At 46.4% G+C, this 16,626-nt stretch overlaps 1 protein-coding gene across 3 annotated transcripts in view; it reads right to left on the bottom strand.

The window, feature by feature from the left end:
- The window catches only part of B4GALNT1 (beta-1,4-N-acetyl-galactosaminyltransferase 1), a 159,824-nt gene that overhangs the window by 119,289 nt on the left and 23,909 nt on the right, over positions 1-16,626 (bottom strand). Inside the window, exon 1 of one of the 3 annotated variants that reach the window (XM_053289374.1) lies at positions 14,311-14,605. The exons of the other annotated variants lie outside the window; for them this stretch is intronic. The gene's annotated coding sequence lies outside the window, so the exon portion shown is untranslated. Of the gene's footprint in view, positions 1-14,310; positions 14,606-16,626 lie in introns of those variants that run through there. 3 annotated transcript variants of the gene reach the window in all.

The following is a 16,626-nucleotide window of genomic DNA, read 5'->3' on the forward strand; positions in this document are numbered from 1 at the left end:
AATCAGTAGTTCAAAATCTGCGACAAGGCGTATGGACTGGCAAGCAGGACCCAGCAGATCTTGCATGCTGCCACGCACAACCAGGCAGCATTGTATGTGAAGGTCTGATTATCATCCGAGAGCAGCATCTTGGTATAGTTTTGACTAGAGCGACCAGGGTATCTGAGAAGCAGAGGGAATATGAGCTTGTCACAAAAAAGAGGAGCACATGATCTATGGTTTCCACCTCCCTAGAGTCACAGGGGCAAAACCTTTCCATGAATGGGATCCTCCTGTATTTGCCTTCCAGAATGGCGGAGGGAAGGGCATGACACCGGGCAAGGGTGAATGCCCTTCTGTGGCTTGGTATTTCCAATTGTGACAAACATGCAGAGGGGGAGACGATGGATCTACAACTATCTGAGGCCAGGAAGCCAGGTGCCTTGCTTAGGTCTGCCAGGCGTTCCATTTCAAGAATCCTCTGTTTGAAGGCTGTTTTCATGACCTTGGTTTTTGGTAGTTTATTTCAGGTTGTTCACTCTTGCAGTGCTGTGACAATGTTGCCAGCACTCTTCTGAGGCCTACAGGGGTCCTCCAAAGGATAGCAGCAGCATCTGCATAGAGTAAGATGGAGATGGTTCTTCCGGCCAACTTGGGAGGGTGGAAGTCAGGGTTGTTAAAGCAGCTCACCAAGGCATTGATGTAAAGGTTGAACAGTAGCGGGGCCAGGATACATCCCTGTTTGACTCCCTTCTGGGTTGATACAGGGTTCATAAGGTGTCCTTGGGGGCTACATCTCACCTTGAGTGATGTGTCTGTGTGAAGGATCAGATAAAGCAAATGTCCATCAATTGAGGTGGATTGAGGCTTTTCCTATAGCTTAACTCGGGATATAGAGTCAAATGCAGCCTTGAGGTCTATAAAGGCAGTGAAGATGGAGGTAGATTTGTTAGAAGAATACTGATCAATGAGATGTTGGAGCACCAGGCACTGGTCAGTTGTAGATCTGCCTTCCCTAAAGCCCACTTGTTGGTTTGCCAGCATCTCTTCTTGCTCTAGCCAGTCCTTGAGTTTCCCATGTATGTGTCTGGCATACAGCTTGCTGATGGTGTTGAGCAGGCTAATGGGCCTATAATTGGCAGGGTCATCCATTTGTCCCTTTTTGAATATGAAGACGATGATCGCCAGTCCCCAGTCCCTGGGGATGCAGCCCTGGCAGTCAATATGGGTAAGTAATGAGGCCAGGACTGGGGTTCACCACTCCAGGTAACTTTTTATAAGATCCATAGAAATGAGGTCTTCTCCCGGGGCCTTTCCTGCTTTCGATTGTGAGACAACCTCTGCTGCAGTTACTGGTGGCCAGCTGGGCAAGTATTTTATATACTTTGGAAGGAGACCTGTATTTGCCATGACGTCCTCATATAGGGTCTGGAAGTGCAATTCCCAGGTTGCTGGAGGGATGTGGGAGTCTATCCGGGTCATGCCACTGCAGGAAGAGTTGGCTGTGATGCGCCATAATGTGGACCAGTCTTTAGCTTTGGTTGCCTGGATAAGTCGTGACCAGGTGGCCCTCATGGCCTCTCTCTTCTTGATTATCAGTAGATGTTTATATTGTTTCTTGAGTTGTGAAAGATGTGAGAGACCCTCCATGGTGTCTGCCCCAGTGCTAGCACTGTAGATGAGGTACGAAGATGTAAGGGCTTTCTTTGCTTCTATAAAGTCCTTTTCAAACCAGGGTTTGGATGGATGCCCGGGTGGCTTTGGAGCATAGTCAGCTTTCCTAATTAAATGTTTTTGGAGTTCATATACTAAAACATCATATGTCTCCAGAGGGACAAAAGATGAATCCTTTAATGTGAGGTCTCGCCAGTAAGTCAGGAAAGGCATCAGCTCATACTACACGGGAGATGGCAATGGTAAACCCCTCCTGTTTTCTACCAAAGACAACCACAGGGCTCTGTGGTCACCAGGAATCGACATCGAATCGACGGCACACTTTACCCTATAGCAAATTCTGAACTTCTGAAAAAAGCTTTCAGCAAGCCTTCATGTATTACTTTCCATCAAATGTATTATTTTCCATCATAGCCTAATTTATGTAGGCTATTAGCAAGAGCTGTCCTAAAACCACCGATCAGCAATCCTGGATCATCGTTAATCCAGCCGCTGCATTACTTGTAGTTTTCTACGGGATACCATCACCTTTAGCAGTACCATTACCAAAAGAGTCTATCACATCAGATACAGCCTCTCCTGAACTTCAAACCAATGTGGTTGATGTTATACAATGCAAACATCCAGACTGCCACATGCAATATGTGGATGCTTTGCCTATAGACCTGAGGATGTGTTTCAGGAACCACAAAGCTGCCATCTTAACAAAGAAATTGGAACAACCTGTGGCCAGACATTTCAACTCAGGCAACCAGAGTTTCATTGATATGGAAATATTTCCTATTGAACAACATCCACATCATGAGACACTGGATAAATGATATATAGACTCAAGACCCTCACACCTCACGGAGTAAACTTGGAGGATAACGCATAAAATCTACATGCAGCATCTGTCCATTATTTTTTTCCTGTCACCTGCCCTGGAGTTCTGCTAAGACAACATACTTAACTGCCACCTTGTGAGCTGTAGAACATATATATATTTTTAAAGCAACATCATTCTGTTGAAGGTGTAAGCCAGAACATTCAACTTTAATTTGGTTTCCTCTAAATCTCTGTTGACTGATGTCAGTCATCTTTTTGTACTGTATATATATTTAGTGACTTTATCCTTCCAGGATCCAGATCCTCCTGAAAAACCTCAGTGTAGGAGGTGTGTGTGTGTGTGTGTGTACACACACACACACACACACACACACAGCAGCATTGACTTTGTTTCACATCAGCTAGATGGCAACTTTGCCCTCCTCCAGAAAAAGTCCTGCAGATGCCCATGATCACAGCTTCTGGCTCCAGGTAGTACCTTCCTATTTATACCAGCCTGGCTTCAGGAAGCCTCTGGCAAACTGCCTTTCACAGAAACCCCCTCTTATGAATTGGCACCGAGAGAGTCATTCTGCCACCACATGAAGCTAGAGGCACAGATGGAGACTCAGGAATCAGCAGCAGGTCCTCGGCAAACTTCCTAACACCACCAACCCAGCGGATCACCCACTATGCTCACCTTGTTACTCTTATATAGTTTGTCAACCTGAGCTCTTCAGTTTGCTTTGTTATCAAATTATAAATATGTGTTCTCTGTTTAAAAAAGACAAGCACATTTTATTTTCATCTTATGCAAATTAGGGATGTGCGAAACATTTTGGGTACAGAACGATCTGTACCTGAAACTGCCTGTTTCGGGCGATTTGTGCACAAAACAAATCACCCATCTGCAAGTCCTGAAAGATTTGGCTCCCAAAACAAATCGCCCGAATTTCAGAGCCGAAGGTTTTGTTGTTTCAGACCTCCATTTTGTGGCGATCTCTGTGTAGTCTCCATTTTGTGTTTGACGTCTATTTGAATTTCCCGCCCTTCCAAGCTTCAGATCGGTGAATGAAAGCATGGGCTGATCTGCTGATGATTCCCTCCTGGTTCCAGATTGGCTCTTTTGGCTCTTGCCACTCCTGACTGACCCCACATTGGCCAGGGGAAAGGTTGAAGAAGGGGCAACGATGCAGGGGAGTTCAAGGAGGAATTTTCAATTAGATTTAAAGAGGCAGCAGCCACCATTTTGCCTTTCTGCCTCATGGGAGAAGAAAGAGAGAGAGCTTTGCTTTGCCTTGCCTGTTGCCTTCTGCCTTGCCAGCCTGCCTTGCCACTCAGCCTGCCTGCCCCTGCTGTGTGCCAGCCTGGAATGGATTCTCTACTGCATTGCTTTTTTGTTCCTGTTGCTGATTCAAGAAAAGAAAATTCATTTTTCACCCCCTTCCTGCTGCTGAGAGAATCACTGCCTGCCTGTACCTGCTGTCTGTGCCAGGCAACCACCAGCCCCAGAACCCCTGTGGCCAGTGGCCACCTGGCCAGCCACCACTCCCCCCCCCTCAGATTTTCCAGGCTTTTGCCCCAGCCGCCCCCCAAAAAAACTGAAGAAGGAGAAGAACTGAAGATTGAAGAAGAGAGAATAGACTCAGAGACCAGACCACAGAAGTGGGCAACCAGACACACAACATGGGCGAAGCCCTAGACTGAGTGAGTACCCATTTAACACACACATACACACACGTCTCTAGAATTGTGTATTCTTGGGGTTTTTTTCCTGGAGGGAGGCTTTGGGTTGCAATTGAATTTTAAAGGTTGTGTGTAGTTTAGTTTAAAAGAAGTTTAAACAGGGGTTCTGTGTGGGAGGGATCCCCATTAGCTAGTACTAGTAGGAGGTTAGAAGGGTAGTGTAGCCTCGTGGTTTTAAAAAACAATTCTGTCTTTTTCCCCATTTCAAAGACTTTTTTTTTTTTTGCATTTTTAAAAAGCAGAAGCCTGTCCTCCCGCCCCCTGTGCCCATAATATATCAGTATTAATATTCTCTGCCCAGCAGCCTACAGGCTCTGAGTGGGCAGGAAGGCACAGACTATAGCCTCCTCCGTGCACCCATTTACCCCTCAGCCCCAACTGCAGCATTCCGAGGCCATGGCAAAAATTGGCCCTAAACCCACTAACCCTTCCGCAGAGCACACACGCATAGGTATACTATGCTTCCCCCCACCCACCCACATAATCTCAAGTCTAGCAGTATATATATTATGCAATTCAAATGCCTTGGATGGTTTGTTGTTGTGCCTGTATTTGGGGGACCTCGTGGATGGGCACAGGACAGCTTCTCTCTCTGTGGACTTCTTTGCAATGAAGATTGGGTTATATTTTGACTTCTAGCATCATCATCATTTTTATTCAAACTAGATTACTTGCATCTACAATAGGTTGTGCTGGTGCCACAGGCTCAGATCTGTTGCAGAAATGTTAAAAAAAAATGCGCCAAATAATTGTGTGCCATTGTCGTTATCATCACTCTTTTACTTGTGTAAAACCTCGCTGTTCCACTGGCAGAATGTTGTTTTTTGCACCCTTCCTTACTTAACCTGCTTTTATGGCCAGGTGCCACAGATGTAGCTGTGTCTGTTGCTTGTGGATGAAAAATGCTTGGGGGAGGGAGGGCAGGGCACGTTTGATGCTGTTGTTGGCCCTTGTCTGCTGTATCTGTGATATCACACTTGCTTGCTTGTTGCTGGCTGCTGCTGTTACCCTGCATTGAGAGGGGGCACGTGGGGCAGTGCATTTCATTGTTGTGTGTAGATCAATTGCATTTCTGTTGGGGGGATGGTGGGACACAGTGGATGTGCGTGACCTTTGGAAACCTTGTTCAAAGCTCTGCTGTTGTTTGATGTGTGCTGCATCCACCCTATGGGACAATGAGGACAGACAGTGCCCATTTCTGCCTGTGGGTGCCTCCTAGGAGTGCCACAGTGGGTCAGGTGGTAGTGCCTCAATGGGTGCCTGCTACCATCCAGATTCCAAAGGAATCGTTGATTTTTAAACAATTTCTAAAATTGCATGTCTTTGGGGCAGATTCAGGGCAGAAAAGGGGCTGTCTCATCCACTCTCATTTGCTACCAGAGAATCTACACTCAGAATACCTCAGAAACAACAAAACCCAGTACCCCATGGGTTTGTGGGTATGGGGGTGGTTGGTACCCTATGTCCACTACACCACCACTTGCTCTGGGCAACCCCAGTGCCCCCTAAGTGGAATAATGGGGCTGCTGAAATCCCCATTATTCCCTATTGGGGAAAAGCTTAAAGATTCACAAATGTCACAAATTCTTTAAGAATCAGCCCTTTGCCCAATTCCTTTGAGATCTGGATGGTAGCAGGCACCCAGTGCGGCACTACTGCCTGACCCACTCTTCTGCCCCCCTAACCCCCTTTCTACCCCAAATCTACCCCAAAGACATGCCAACTTCAAAGATCATTTAAAAATCAGCCCTTTGCCCAATTTCTTTGCAATCTGGGTGGTAGCTTCCTTGCACCCATTGAGCACTACCACCCACCAAAACCTGCCCTGGACCACCCTGGTGCCTCTCCAACAGGGAGTTATAACTAAAGCTGCTGAAATCCCCATTATTCCCTGTGGGGAAAAGCTTAAAGATGCATAAACTTCAAAAATCATTTAAAAACCAGCCCTTTGCCCAATTCCTTTGAAATATGGGTGGTAGCTTCCTTGCACCCATTGGGCACTACCACCCACCACATCCCACTCTGGGCCAACCTGGTGCCCCCCACACGGAGCTATAAGGTTGCTGGAATCCCCATTATTCCCTATGGGAAAAATCTTTAAGATGCATAAACTTCATAAATTCTTTTAAAATCACCCCTTTGCCCAATTTCTTTGAAATTTAGGTGGTAGCTTCCACCCATTGGGCACTACCACCACCACCCCCTCTTTTGGCCCCCGGACCCTTTTAAAAATCCAAATCGATTCAGATTTGGAAAATGTGGGTACAAATGGAATCTGGGGTGATTCAGGGGGCTCACATTCGGACTCAAAACAAATCGGGGGTGTTTCAATTTGGGTACAAATAAAAACGAAAAAATCGATTTGTGCACATCCCTAATGCAAATAAACTGCAATGCCCAGAAGTAATAGTTAATAAGATAGTTTATCCATTAACAAAGCAGCATGATTGATTGATTAAGTGCTGTCAAGTCGATGTTGACTCTTAGCGACCACATAGGTAGATTCTCTCCAGGATGATCTGTTTTCAACTTGGCCTTTAAGGTCTCTCAGTGGTGCATTCATTGCTGTTGTGATTGAGTCCATCCACCTTGCTGCTGGTTGTCTTCTTCTTTCCTTCCACTTTTCCCAGCATTATGGACTTCTCATGGGAGCTGGATCTTCGCATAATGTGTCCGAAGTATGATAGTTTGAGCCTGGTCAATTGTGCCTCGAGTGAAAATTCTTGATTTGTTCTGTGATCCATTTGTTTGTTTTCCTGGCTGTCCATGGTATCCTCAAAAGTCTTCTCTAGCACCAAAGTTCAAAAGCATCAATACTTTTTCTGTCTTGCTTCTTCAAAGTCCAGCTTTCGCATCCATAGAGTGTCATGGGAAAAACCATTGTCTGAACGATTCTAATCTTTGTAAGTGTAGACATGTCACGGCATCTAAATATCCTTTCCAAGGCCTTCATTGCAACCCTACCAAGCAGCATACCATGTTACATTTACTAAAATTAGTTCCAAAAAAGTTGTTTTATATATTACTAGCTTAACGCACCCTGAGCCATTTTGGAAGGGTGGTATACAAATCAAATCAAATCAAATCAAATAAATTAAACCCATGCAGAGCATCTGTACACTAGTATTTGATTGCTCCCCTCACCCCCTGCCACAGCCCCCCTCACCTCAGAGATCTCTCCACCCTCACCTGAGCCGCACTCCTACTCCGTCTGGCTGCTTCCATCCCCCTCACCCCTCTTGGTTGCAGCTGCAACATTGCTGGCACCTATTGGCCAAGCTGCAGCCCCCTATTCCCAGAGACCTCCCCACCCTCACACCACTCCTGCTCCTCCCCACAGAAGCAGCAGCGGTTGACTAGGCACTTGCTCACTGCCACCACCGCCATGATCACTCGTTCCTCTCAGGCCACTAACAGTCTCAGGCCCGTCCCTCACCTTTCCTGCTTTCTCTTTTCCCCTCCCTTCTCTCTCTCTCCTTCATTCTCTCTTCCCCTCTGTCTTTCTTCCTCTCCTTCCTCCTCTCTTTCTCTCCCCCCACTTCCTGAGTTAACAGATCTTGTTCATCTTGTTTCCTCATCTAGTTCACACAACGACAGCCTCCTTCTCCTGAAGGGGCTCTTTACTCCCTCACCACCCCTCTCTTCACAGACCCCTGCCCACTATCCTATATATATATATATATATATATATATATATATATATATATATATATCTCCTTTCCTCTACAATCAAGAACATCTTCCAACCAATAACAGTTGCATACCAACTGACCTTAACCATCACAGGATCCTCCCTGCTATCTGCATATGGAATCCCCAATGCCCAATCACTATGGTGCTTCTGCTCTCACAAGCTCCTCCTCCCTATCTACATATGGAATCTCCACTGCCCAATCACCACGGTGCTTCTGCTCATGAGCTCTTGCGAGAGCTGCCACACAAGGGATTAGCCACGGGAACACCTTAGAGAATTAGATAGATAGAAAGTACAATGAATTTGTGTTAACAAAAACGTTGCAAATCTGGTTAGCGTAACCACATTCTTCTATGTCATTGTTTGGGAAATACATGAACTACTAATGGGCAGCTTGATTTAAATCCAGGATTTCAATCTGCCTTCTTTTTGGCAATTTAAATCATCAAAGGAGAAAAAAGCAGATTGAAAGTATTGATTTAAATCAACTTTCCCATTAGCACTTCATATATGTTGCATTAGAATCAATCCACCTTATAGACCAAATTTCGTGCAACTTTAATCATAGCACTGATTCAGTGTGCCTATTTTTCCTTAAGTACATGTGGAGGCTCGTGATATCTGAATCAGGATCATGGGGAGTTAGGGGAGGCCTTAAGGCTCCCCTGCCATGATCTCAGTCTGGCTCAGTTTTCCCCACCCACATTCATGCTATTTACATCAGAAAAAGTAGGTTTGCCAGGGCCAAGACATGATCAAAGCTGTGTTTAGTCTGGCCCTAAGATTTTACCGGGCACTAGCCAAGTAACCTTAACAGTCACAAGGGCTAGAAACTTTAATTTAAAAAGAAATGGGATTTTAATTTTATTTTATTTTTAGAAAGAAAGCAGAATTCTGTGCCTGTAGGGTGTGGCTATGGAAGTATGAAATAGACACAATCTGGGCTGAAGGAAAGGAAATTAAGAAAAATGCCAGAGTACAACATAAAGTTATGAGCACCACCACTGCACCCAAAGCAACAAGTAGACTGATTAATCAAGAACTGAGAAGGCAGAGAGACTTTCCCCTTGAACTAAATGGCAAACAGGAGGCAATATAGGAGATCAGCAATCCCCTGGGTTGCCAAGGAGCCCTCCCAGATTTTGAAATGAGCTTACTTAGTTCTCTTACTACCGAGCTTATTGACATGATATATTTGCTGCTGCAGGTTCCATTTGCACTTTACAAGGCAAAACGGCAAGAGTTGATGAAAACAGTACAGATTTTTGTGGCACACAAAGCCTAACAGATTTATTGTTGCATGAGCTTTTGTGGCTCTAAACTGAATCATATTTAAGGTGCCATAAAATACTTTGGGGTTGTTGTTGTTTTTTTGTGGCAACTTGCAACAAATTTAACATGCTTCCCCTCTGGAATCTGTCACTATGGATGGTGAAATTAGATGGTGAGGTGGGATTGGGGAGAGAGATGCTGATGGTCCCATGACTGACTAGGAAACTCTAGGCCCTTTATTTCAGTTCCAGGCAGAGTGAGGTTTGCTTCCCAGGACTCTGAGGCACTGCAGATGATGTCTTGCCCTCTTTCAAATATATATATATATCTGTTTCTATCTCCACCTTTCTACCCGGGTATTCGGCTCTGCATCCGCTCATTTTGCACCAGTTATCTCCCCACCAATTTTCTGTGCCGCACCATGTCCCCAGCTCTTCACTGATCTTGGACCAGGCATTTGACCAAGCCAGGATGAAGACAGCTTATCCTAGGCAACCCAGTCACCAAAACAAGAGGAGAGCTTAAAACTTTTGACTGGCTATATGAAACACATGGCAGAGAACTGACATAAGTGACTAGTGTGCCCCTTGTGATTTTGCCTTGGAACCAGCTGTGCCTAGGCGCTCTCTCTCTCTTTTTCACACTCACACACACACACACACACACACACACACACACACATCTTGGCCATGCTCATAATTACCAAGAAATGGGTGAGGCTATGCAGACACTGTTCTTTTAAAATAAATATGTTTAATTTTTGTAAAAAGCAAATTCAAATGTACATGCCCCAGTTCAGCTAGGGGCACTATCCACATATAAGCACACATCATGTATCCCCAGCCAGATGGAGAACTGCAAGTGCAGGTAGGAGCTGCGTGCACAGCTCCCCTCTCTGATCTAGCAGCCAGGACTGTGCTTTCTAAAAGCTGCACTTAGAATCATAATTAGAGGGGACATTCCTGGCTTTGCAGCACTTCAATATTGATTGTACTTTAACCTTCCAAACATTGATCAAACTTATTATTATTACTAGCCGACCAGGGGCGTAGCAAGGTTGGAGTGGGCCCAAAGACAAGATTTTAAAATGGCCCCCCACTCACTGAAGCCCAGCTCATGAAGTAAAGAAATTTTAAATGAGTCTGAATAGTGGTAACAAAAAGCATATCATCCTAAATTTTTTTTTTAAGTTTCGTAAATTGTGGATGATGCAAGTCATTTAATGGTACGAGATAAAGACATGCTGTTCTGGTAGCTCCAGGTCTTAACACTCACATCAGTTTTGGAGGATGAATACAATTGAAGGACGCCCGGGGGGTGCGCAGGTGGGGGAGCCAGTCATATGACTTGCCTCTGGGGGGCCCCACCCAAGGCAGTGTGCCCCAAGACAACTGTCTCCCCTTGCCCTATTATAGTTACGCCCCTGTAGCCGACCCCACACAGAGCATCTGTGCAGCGCTTTGGGGCCGGCTGTTTCCCCCTCCCTCTCCCTCCTGCCCTGGTCTCTCCTCTCTTCCCCTTCCCTCCAGCCCCACGCTCTCTAGTCCTCCCTTCTCCCCCTACACCGAGCCTCACCGGGCGGGCGGCCAAGGAGGGCCCTGCCACCCACCCGCCGCCGTTTTTTCCTCCCTCCCGCCCACCTGCCACCGCTGCTTCCCCCCCATCCACCCACCCGCCCAACACCGTGGCTTTTCTTTTCCCCCTCCCCTGCCCGCTGCTCTTCCCTCCCTCCCTACTCCCGCCCACCTTTCTCCCCCCCCACTGCAGCTTTTCTCTCCCCCCTCCCCCGCCTGACCGCCACCACCACTTTCTTCCCCCTCTCCTCCTCCCTCGGCCGGGTCTCTCGCTGGAACTCTCACAGCGTGTCGCGAGAGTTCCGCCGCCAAATCCTGGACACGCATGCCGGCTAAGAGAATTAATTATATAGATTATTATTATTATTACTATTAATAATAATAATTTAATTAATATACTGCCTGACTCCAAAGGCTCTAGGCGGTTCACAAAAATAAAACAATTTTAAACATTCAAAGATTACTAAAAGCCTGGCTTTAAAAAAATGTCTTTAAAGGGCTCTTTTAAAGGCTGGTAAAGATGTTAAATCACGAACGTCTACAGGAAGTGCATTCCATAGCCCAGGAGCGACTATAGAGAAGGCACATTCCGGAGTCACTGCCAGATAAGCTGTCAGCATCCAGAGATGGACCCCTCTCAGTGACCTTAATGTATGGTAGGGATCATACAGAAGACAGCACTCTCCCAGGTAACTTGGTCCTAAGCCATTTAGAGCTTTAAAGGTAATTACCAGCACTTTGTATGTTCCCCAGAAACCTATTGGCAGCCAATGTAATTGTTTTAAACAGGCATAATATGGTCTCTCCAAGAAACCCCAGAGACCAATCTAGCTGCTGCATTTTGGACCAACTGAAGTTTCTGAACTACATACAAAGGCAGTCCCATGTAGAGCGCATTGCAGTAGTCAAGCCTAGAGGTTACCAGAGAGTACACTACCGTTCTGAGATCATTATCTTCAAAGAACAGACTTAGGTGTTGTATCAACTGCAGCTGATAGAAGACACTCCTGGCCATAGCCTCAACCTGAGAAACCAGAGTGAGGCCCAGAAACACTCCCAAGCTACACACCTGATCCTTTAGGGGGAGTGCAACCCCACCTAGAACAAGAGGATCTATCATGTCCCTCCCAGTATGACCCCTTACCATGAGTACCTCCATCTTGCTTGGATTCAGTTTCAATTTATTATAAAGGAGTTGCTGTGCTGGGGTTGAATACACACACACACACCCCGCCGCCACTAAATATAAAGAGAACCACCACTTTGAAAGGTGCCTCTTTAACCAGTTAGTAGGGGACAATTGCAACCCGCTCTGCCCTATCAGCCATATGACAAGCACTGAGCTAGCTGAAACCAAACATATACTCAGAAAGGAACTATATAAATCTCACTTCTGGAAGAAGGTGCTCTAAACATCCCACTACTAAGAAAAGAGGGAAGGACAGGAGATGAATTAATGATGGCAGCAGCCATTTTAAAAAGCATGCTCCGTTTTAGTAAAATTTGCCATTCCATTCACATGCACCTCCTTGCATAGCCTACTACAGGACATTATTGAAGGAAGGAATGAGGAGCAGAAGTCTCCTCCACACTCAGCAGTGCAGGAGGCCAGAAGTGACAACTAAAGCAGGGGGCCAGTTGGCCTTATGGGCAATAATGGTTTGATTTTTTAAAAAAACAGCCCTGTGGCAGATGAATTGGCATATGCAAAATCATGGTGTATCTGTTAATTGTTGATTTTTAAAATATGAATTAAAAAGTTATATATCACTCTGTGCCAGTACAGCTTCCTATCTATGGTTATCAAATGTCACTCAGATTATACTCTATGGGAGAAGGAGATGCTTGCAGTAAAGATCCTTCAGGTAGGCAAGCTTCAAACCAGAAGGGAGGGGGGCTAAAGAAGTGAGTGTAGGATGGGAAAGTGTTTGACAGGAAAGTAGAATAACCAGTTTCAAACTTATTCTGTCATGACGATCGCTAAACTACTTACACAAGCACATACTTATAATATGAATTAACTACAACCCCCTGATGCCACACTAGAATCCCACTTTACCTATAAATATGAACAGAAAAGATGCAGAAAGTCCACTATTTTTACAGTCCGTGATTAAAGAATATTTAGACCTTACGCTGCAATACTATGTGCACTTACTTGGTAATAAGCCCCACTGAACACAGTGGGACTTCCAAGTAAACATACATAAGATTGTGGTGTTACTCTTTGACTGACTGAGCTCGTGCAAGTTCACTGAGCAATAAATCTCACTTTATGCAATGGGATTTAAAGTTGTGCAGTCGAGTTGGTGTTGACTCCTGGCGACCACAGAGCCATGTAGTTGACTTTGGTAGGAGGGGTTTACAGGAGGGGTTTACCATGGCCATCTCCTGCGCAGTCTGAGACGATGCCTTTCAGCATCTTCCTATATCGCTGCTGTAAATCCCATTGAACACAGTAAGATTTATTGCTGAGTAAATGCGCATGAGCTCAGCCAGCAAGTCAGTCTAATTTACCTCACAGATTGGTGGTGAGAATATGCATGGCCTAAGAGTGTGAGTACAGTCGACAGTGCTGTGCAACACAAGCCAAAACCTCTTAATCTGAGCCTGCTTTGTGGCAGGGGGGGATCTGGAGGCAAACACCTTGTCCTGTACTGCAATGTTTATGGCAACCTTCTACCAAGCAGGGGTGACTGCTGTACAGTGTCTCAGAATAACAACAACAAAAGATCCCTGGGCCCAGGCCCAGCCATGACAGGTGACTATCTGAGAGATCTGTGGCAGTCAAACCAAGCTATCTTCCTTCCACCCTGCCCCACGTTCTCTTTCTCTTGCCCCCATACTGACTGGCCACTGTGACGGCCAGTGCCAGCCTGCCGCTCTGGGCGCTTTTTGGTCCAGGACGGGAAGGGACACCCTTCGAACATGGCTGCATCGCAAGGCCTATTTCCAGATCTTCTCTGGCACCTGCCTGCCTGGCCTGCCACCTTCTAACTGGCCAATTAGCTGGCTTTCCGTGGAATAAATCCCAGGCGTCAACGAGAGGCCAGCTTCTATGACATTGGTGGGAAATGACTGAGAGGCAGCTAAAGGAGATACAACCAACACCAAGGAAATCCCCGCACGCGAGGGGAGCCGGCAAGAATGAGAAGCATTAACCCCTCGCTTCCCAGGCAGGCAGCGTTCAGGTGAGGAAGGGACGGGCCCATCCCTAAAAAGGCAGCTCTTTTCTCGAGAAAACGCCGCCAGACGAAGAGTACGTTCGAGAAAAGGCACCCTTTCTATAGCCTCGACCCCATTCAAGGCCTGTTGTTCCCAGGCCAAGATGTATGAGAACCGCCCCGCCCCGCCGCCGTCCTGCAATCCCCGCGCACCCCAAAGCTGCATCGCTCTAAAAAAGCTCGGTGTAACGTGCCCCAAAGACTCTCCAGTGCAGCCCATTAGCTGGGCTCCATCTGCCCCCTCCCAAGCCGTAACAAAGGCTCCGCTGAGCAATGCCTTTTTGTGCCTCTCGGAGCTGAGATGCTGGCTAGCAATCTGCGGGCGGGGAGGGGGGAGTACCTTGCTCCGGAGGAGGAGGAGGAGAGGGGCTGCTGCACACATTCAGCGTTGCACCATCTTCCTCGTCACCACCCCCTTGCCTTGCTCACATCTTGAGTCCGCGTTCTTCTCCCACTCGCTCTCGGCGGCGCATTCTTCCAGCTCTCCGCTTCGCCGCCTGCCCTTAGAAGAATAACAGCTCTGTATATAAAACACAAACGTCGCTATGCAAAAAAGGAAAAAAGGAGGAGGAGGGAGAGGGGAAATAAACCGCCCCACCCCAGCCTGCTGCTATCGATGGGAGACTGAATGGCTCGGCCCGGCCCTGCCCCTAGTGGCCAGGCACGGAGGCTGGAGGATTCTGCAGTGCACTCGGCAGCCACGGTCGGACCTGGAGTGAACACGCGCGCCGTGTGGGGTAGGGTTTTCTCATTCCTCCGCCATCCACGGTCCATCCATCAAGTGCCACCATGAAGTGTAAGCGCTGTCAAAATGCAGGGCGGTTTAAGCAAGAAAGACAAATAGCATACGAGCCTGTCGAGCACACACTCCGTGCTAGACAAGCTAATATTTACAAGGAATAATCAGTATTAAGGTAATGCTGCCGTAACTTCTTTGAGCTTCCATCGTCATCCAAGGCAATTGCCTTGCCACCTCGCCGTCTACCCGCCTGCATCGCAGCCTCCTGTGCAAGGGCGGGTGTGCAGATCTCCCACAACCTCCCCACCAAGCATTTGGGGTGCTCCTCCCCTCATTTTACTTAATTCTGCCTGCCAAACCTAACAATCCATCAATCCACAGAACAATCTCTTTCCTCTCCTTCAAAAAATGAAAGCAAAGAGTTGTTTCTCAAGTTTCCCTTCCTTCCATCCCTCTGCTCCTGGGCCTTCAAGAGCAGCACGACAAATATTCAGCACTGAAGCTTTTCCCTATGGCTGGATCTCCATCTCATCAGCTGAATGTTTGGTTATCATTCAGCCGTTAAAAGCACATGAGCCCTGCGGAAGAAAAAGCTGGTAATCTTACAGCTTGCCACAAGGATCCATTTTCAAAAGTCTGAATAGTAGCGATTGCGGCCTCGTAGGGATGTTGCGAGTGAGGGTGAAAACACAACAAAGATCTTGAAACACTTTCTGTGTTAGAAGAGCTGGAGGAAGAAAATTCAGGTATGTAGCAAGCCAGAGGTTGCCGGTTCGAATCCCCGCTGGTATGTTTCCCAGACTATGGGAAACGCCTATATTGGGCAGCAGTGATATAGGAAGATGCTGAAAGGCATCGTCTCATACTCCATGGGAGGAGGCAATGGTAAATCCCTCTTGTATTTTACCAAAGACAACCACAGGGCTCTGTGGGCGCTAGGAGTCGGCACTGACTCAACACACACTTTACTTTTAGGAGGTCTCACATTGCCTATTGGGGACTTGATAAAAGTCGAAATGGAATGCAATGGGTGGAAGAACCCCTTCAAAATCTAACTGGATCCCAAAACCAGCGGGATGTGTTAGACACTGGACTGGAGAACAATCATTTAGCACTGAAATATTTCCAATATTACACTTTTATTAGCACCTTCAAGGGCTTCAAGCAGGGGCGTAGCTAGGGAAGAAGGGGCCGTGTTCATCCCTCTCTCTGGCGGCCCCCCAGAGTGAGGAAGATAATGAAGAAAATAGGGAGGGGTGGATCTGGAGGGCCCTTAGGAGCTGGGGGCCCGTGTTCTTTGAACCCTTTCGCTCAATTATAGCTATGCCCCTGGCTTCAAGGGAACGGAACAGTGCAACACCCTGAAATAGCCAAGATATTGCACTGTTATTAACCCCTCCACAGTCAGAACAGTGTGGGAAAAGCTCGGAATGGCCCCCTAAAGTCAAGTTGTATCCCAAAAACAGTGGAATGGGCTACAGACACTGGAGAAGAGTTTTGCAGCAAAAATCCTTTCTTCTTAGCATTATTAAAAACAAAGCATTTCTAATTCTCCTCTGTTAGCAGCATCACTACTAAGTTTCCTCATAATGGAGGCTGTGTAAAGGAAAAGAGTGTTTCAAAGATTTTTTTCTTTGTCACTTATGTCAGCTGCAACACTTTGGACATTTGTATCTTTCACAAGGATCTTCAGTTATCTCAAGAGTACTGAAGTAGTGCAAAAGTCAACAGAAATTAAAATTTTCTAAATCTATGTCTTTGATAAATGCAATAAAAATTCACATGATTAAAACATGTGTTTTCTTCAGCAATCACAACAGCAGTATGCTTATCATTTATAACAAACACAAATCCACATAATTTAAAACTCAACTGTTTTCATTAACCAACTACAACAGAGTATTATAACAAATAATA

This window comes from Hemicordylus capensis, chromosome 2, assembly GCF_027244095.1.
Source record: "Hemicordylus capensis ecotype Gifberg chromosome 2, rHemCap1.1.pri, whole genome shotgun sequence".
NCBI lineage: Eukaryota > Metazoa > Chordata > Lepidosauria > Squamata > Cordylidae > Hemicordylus > Hemicordylus capensis.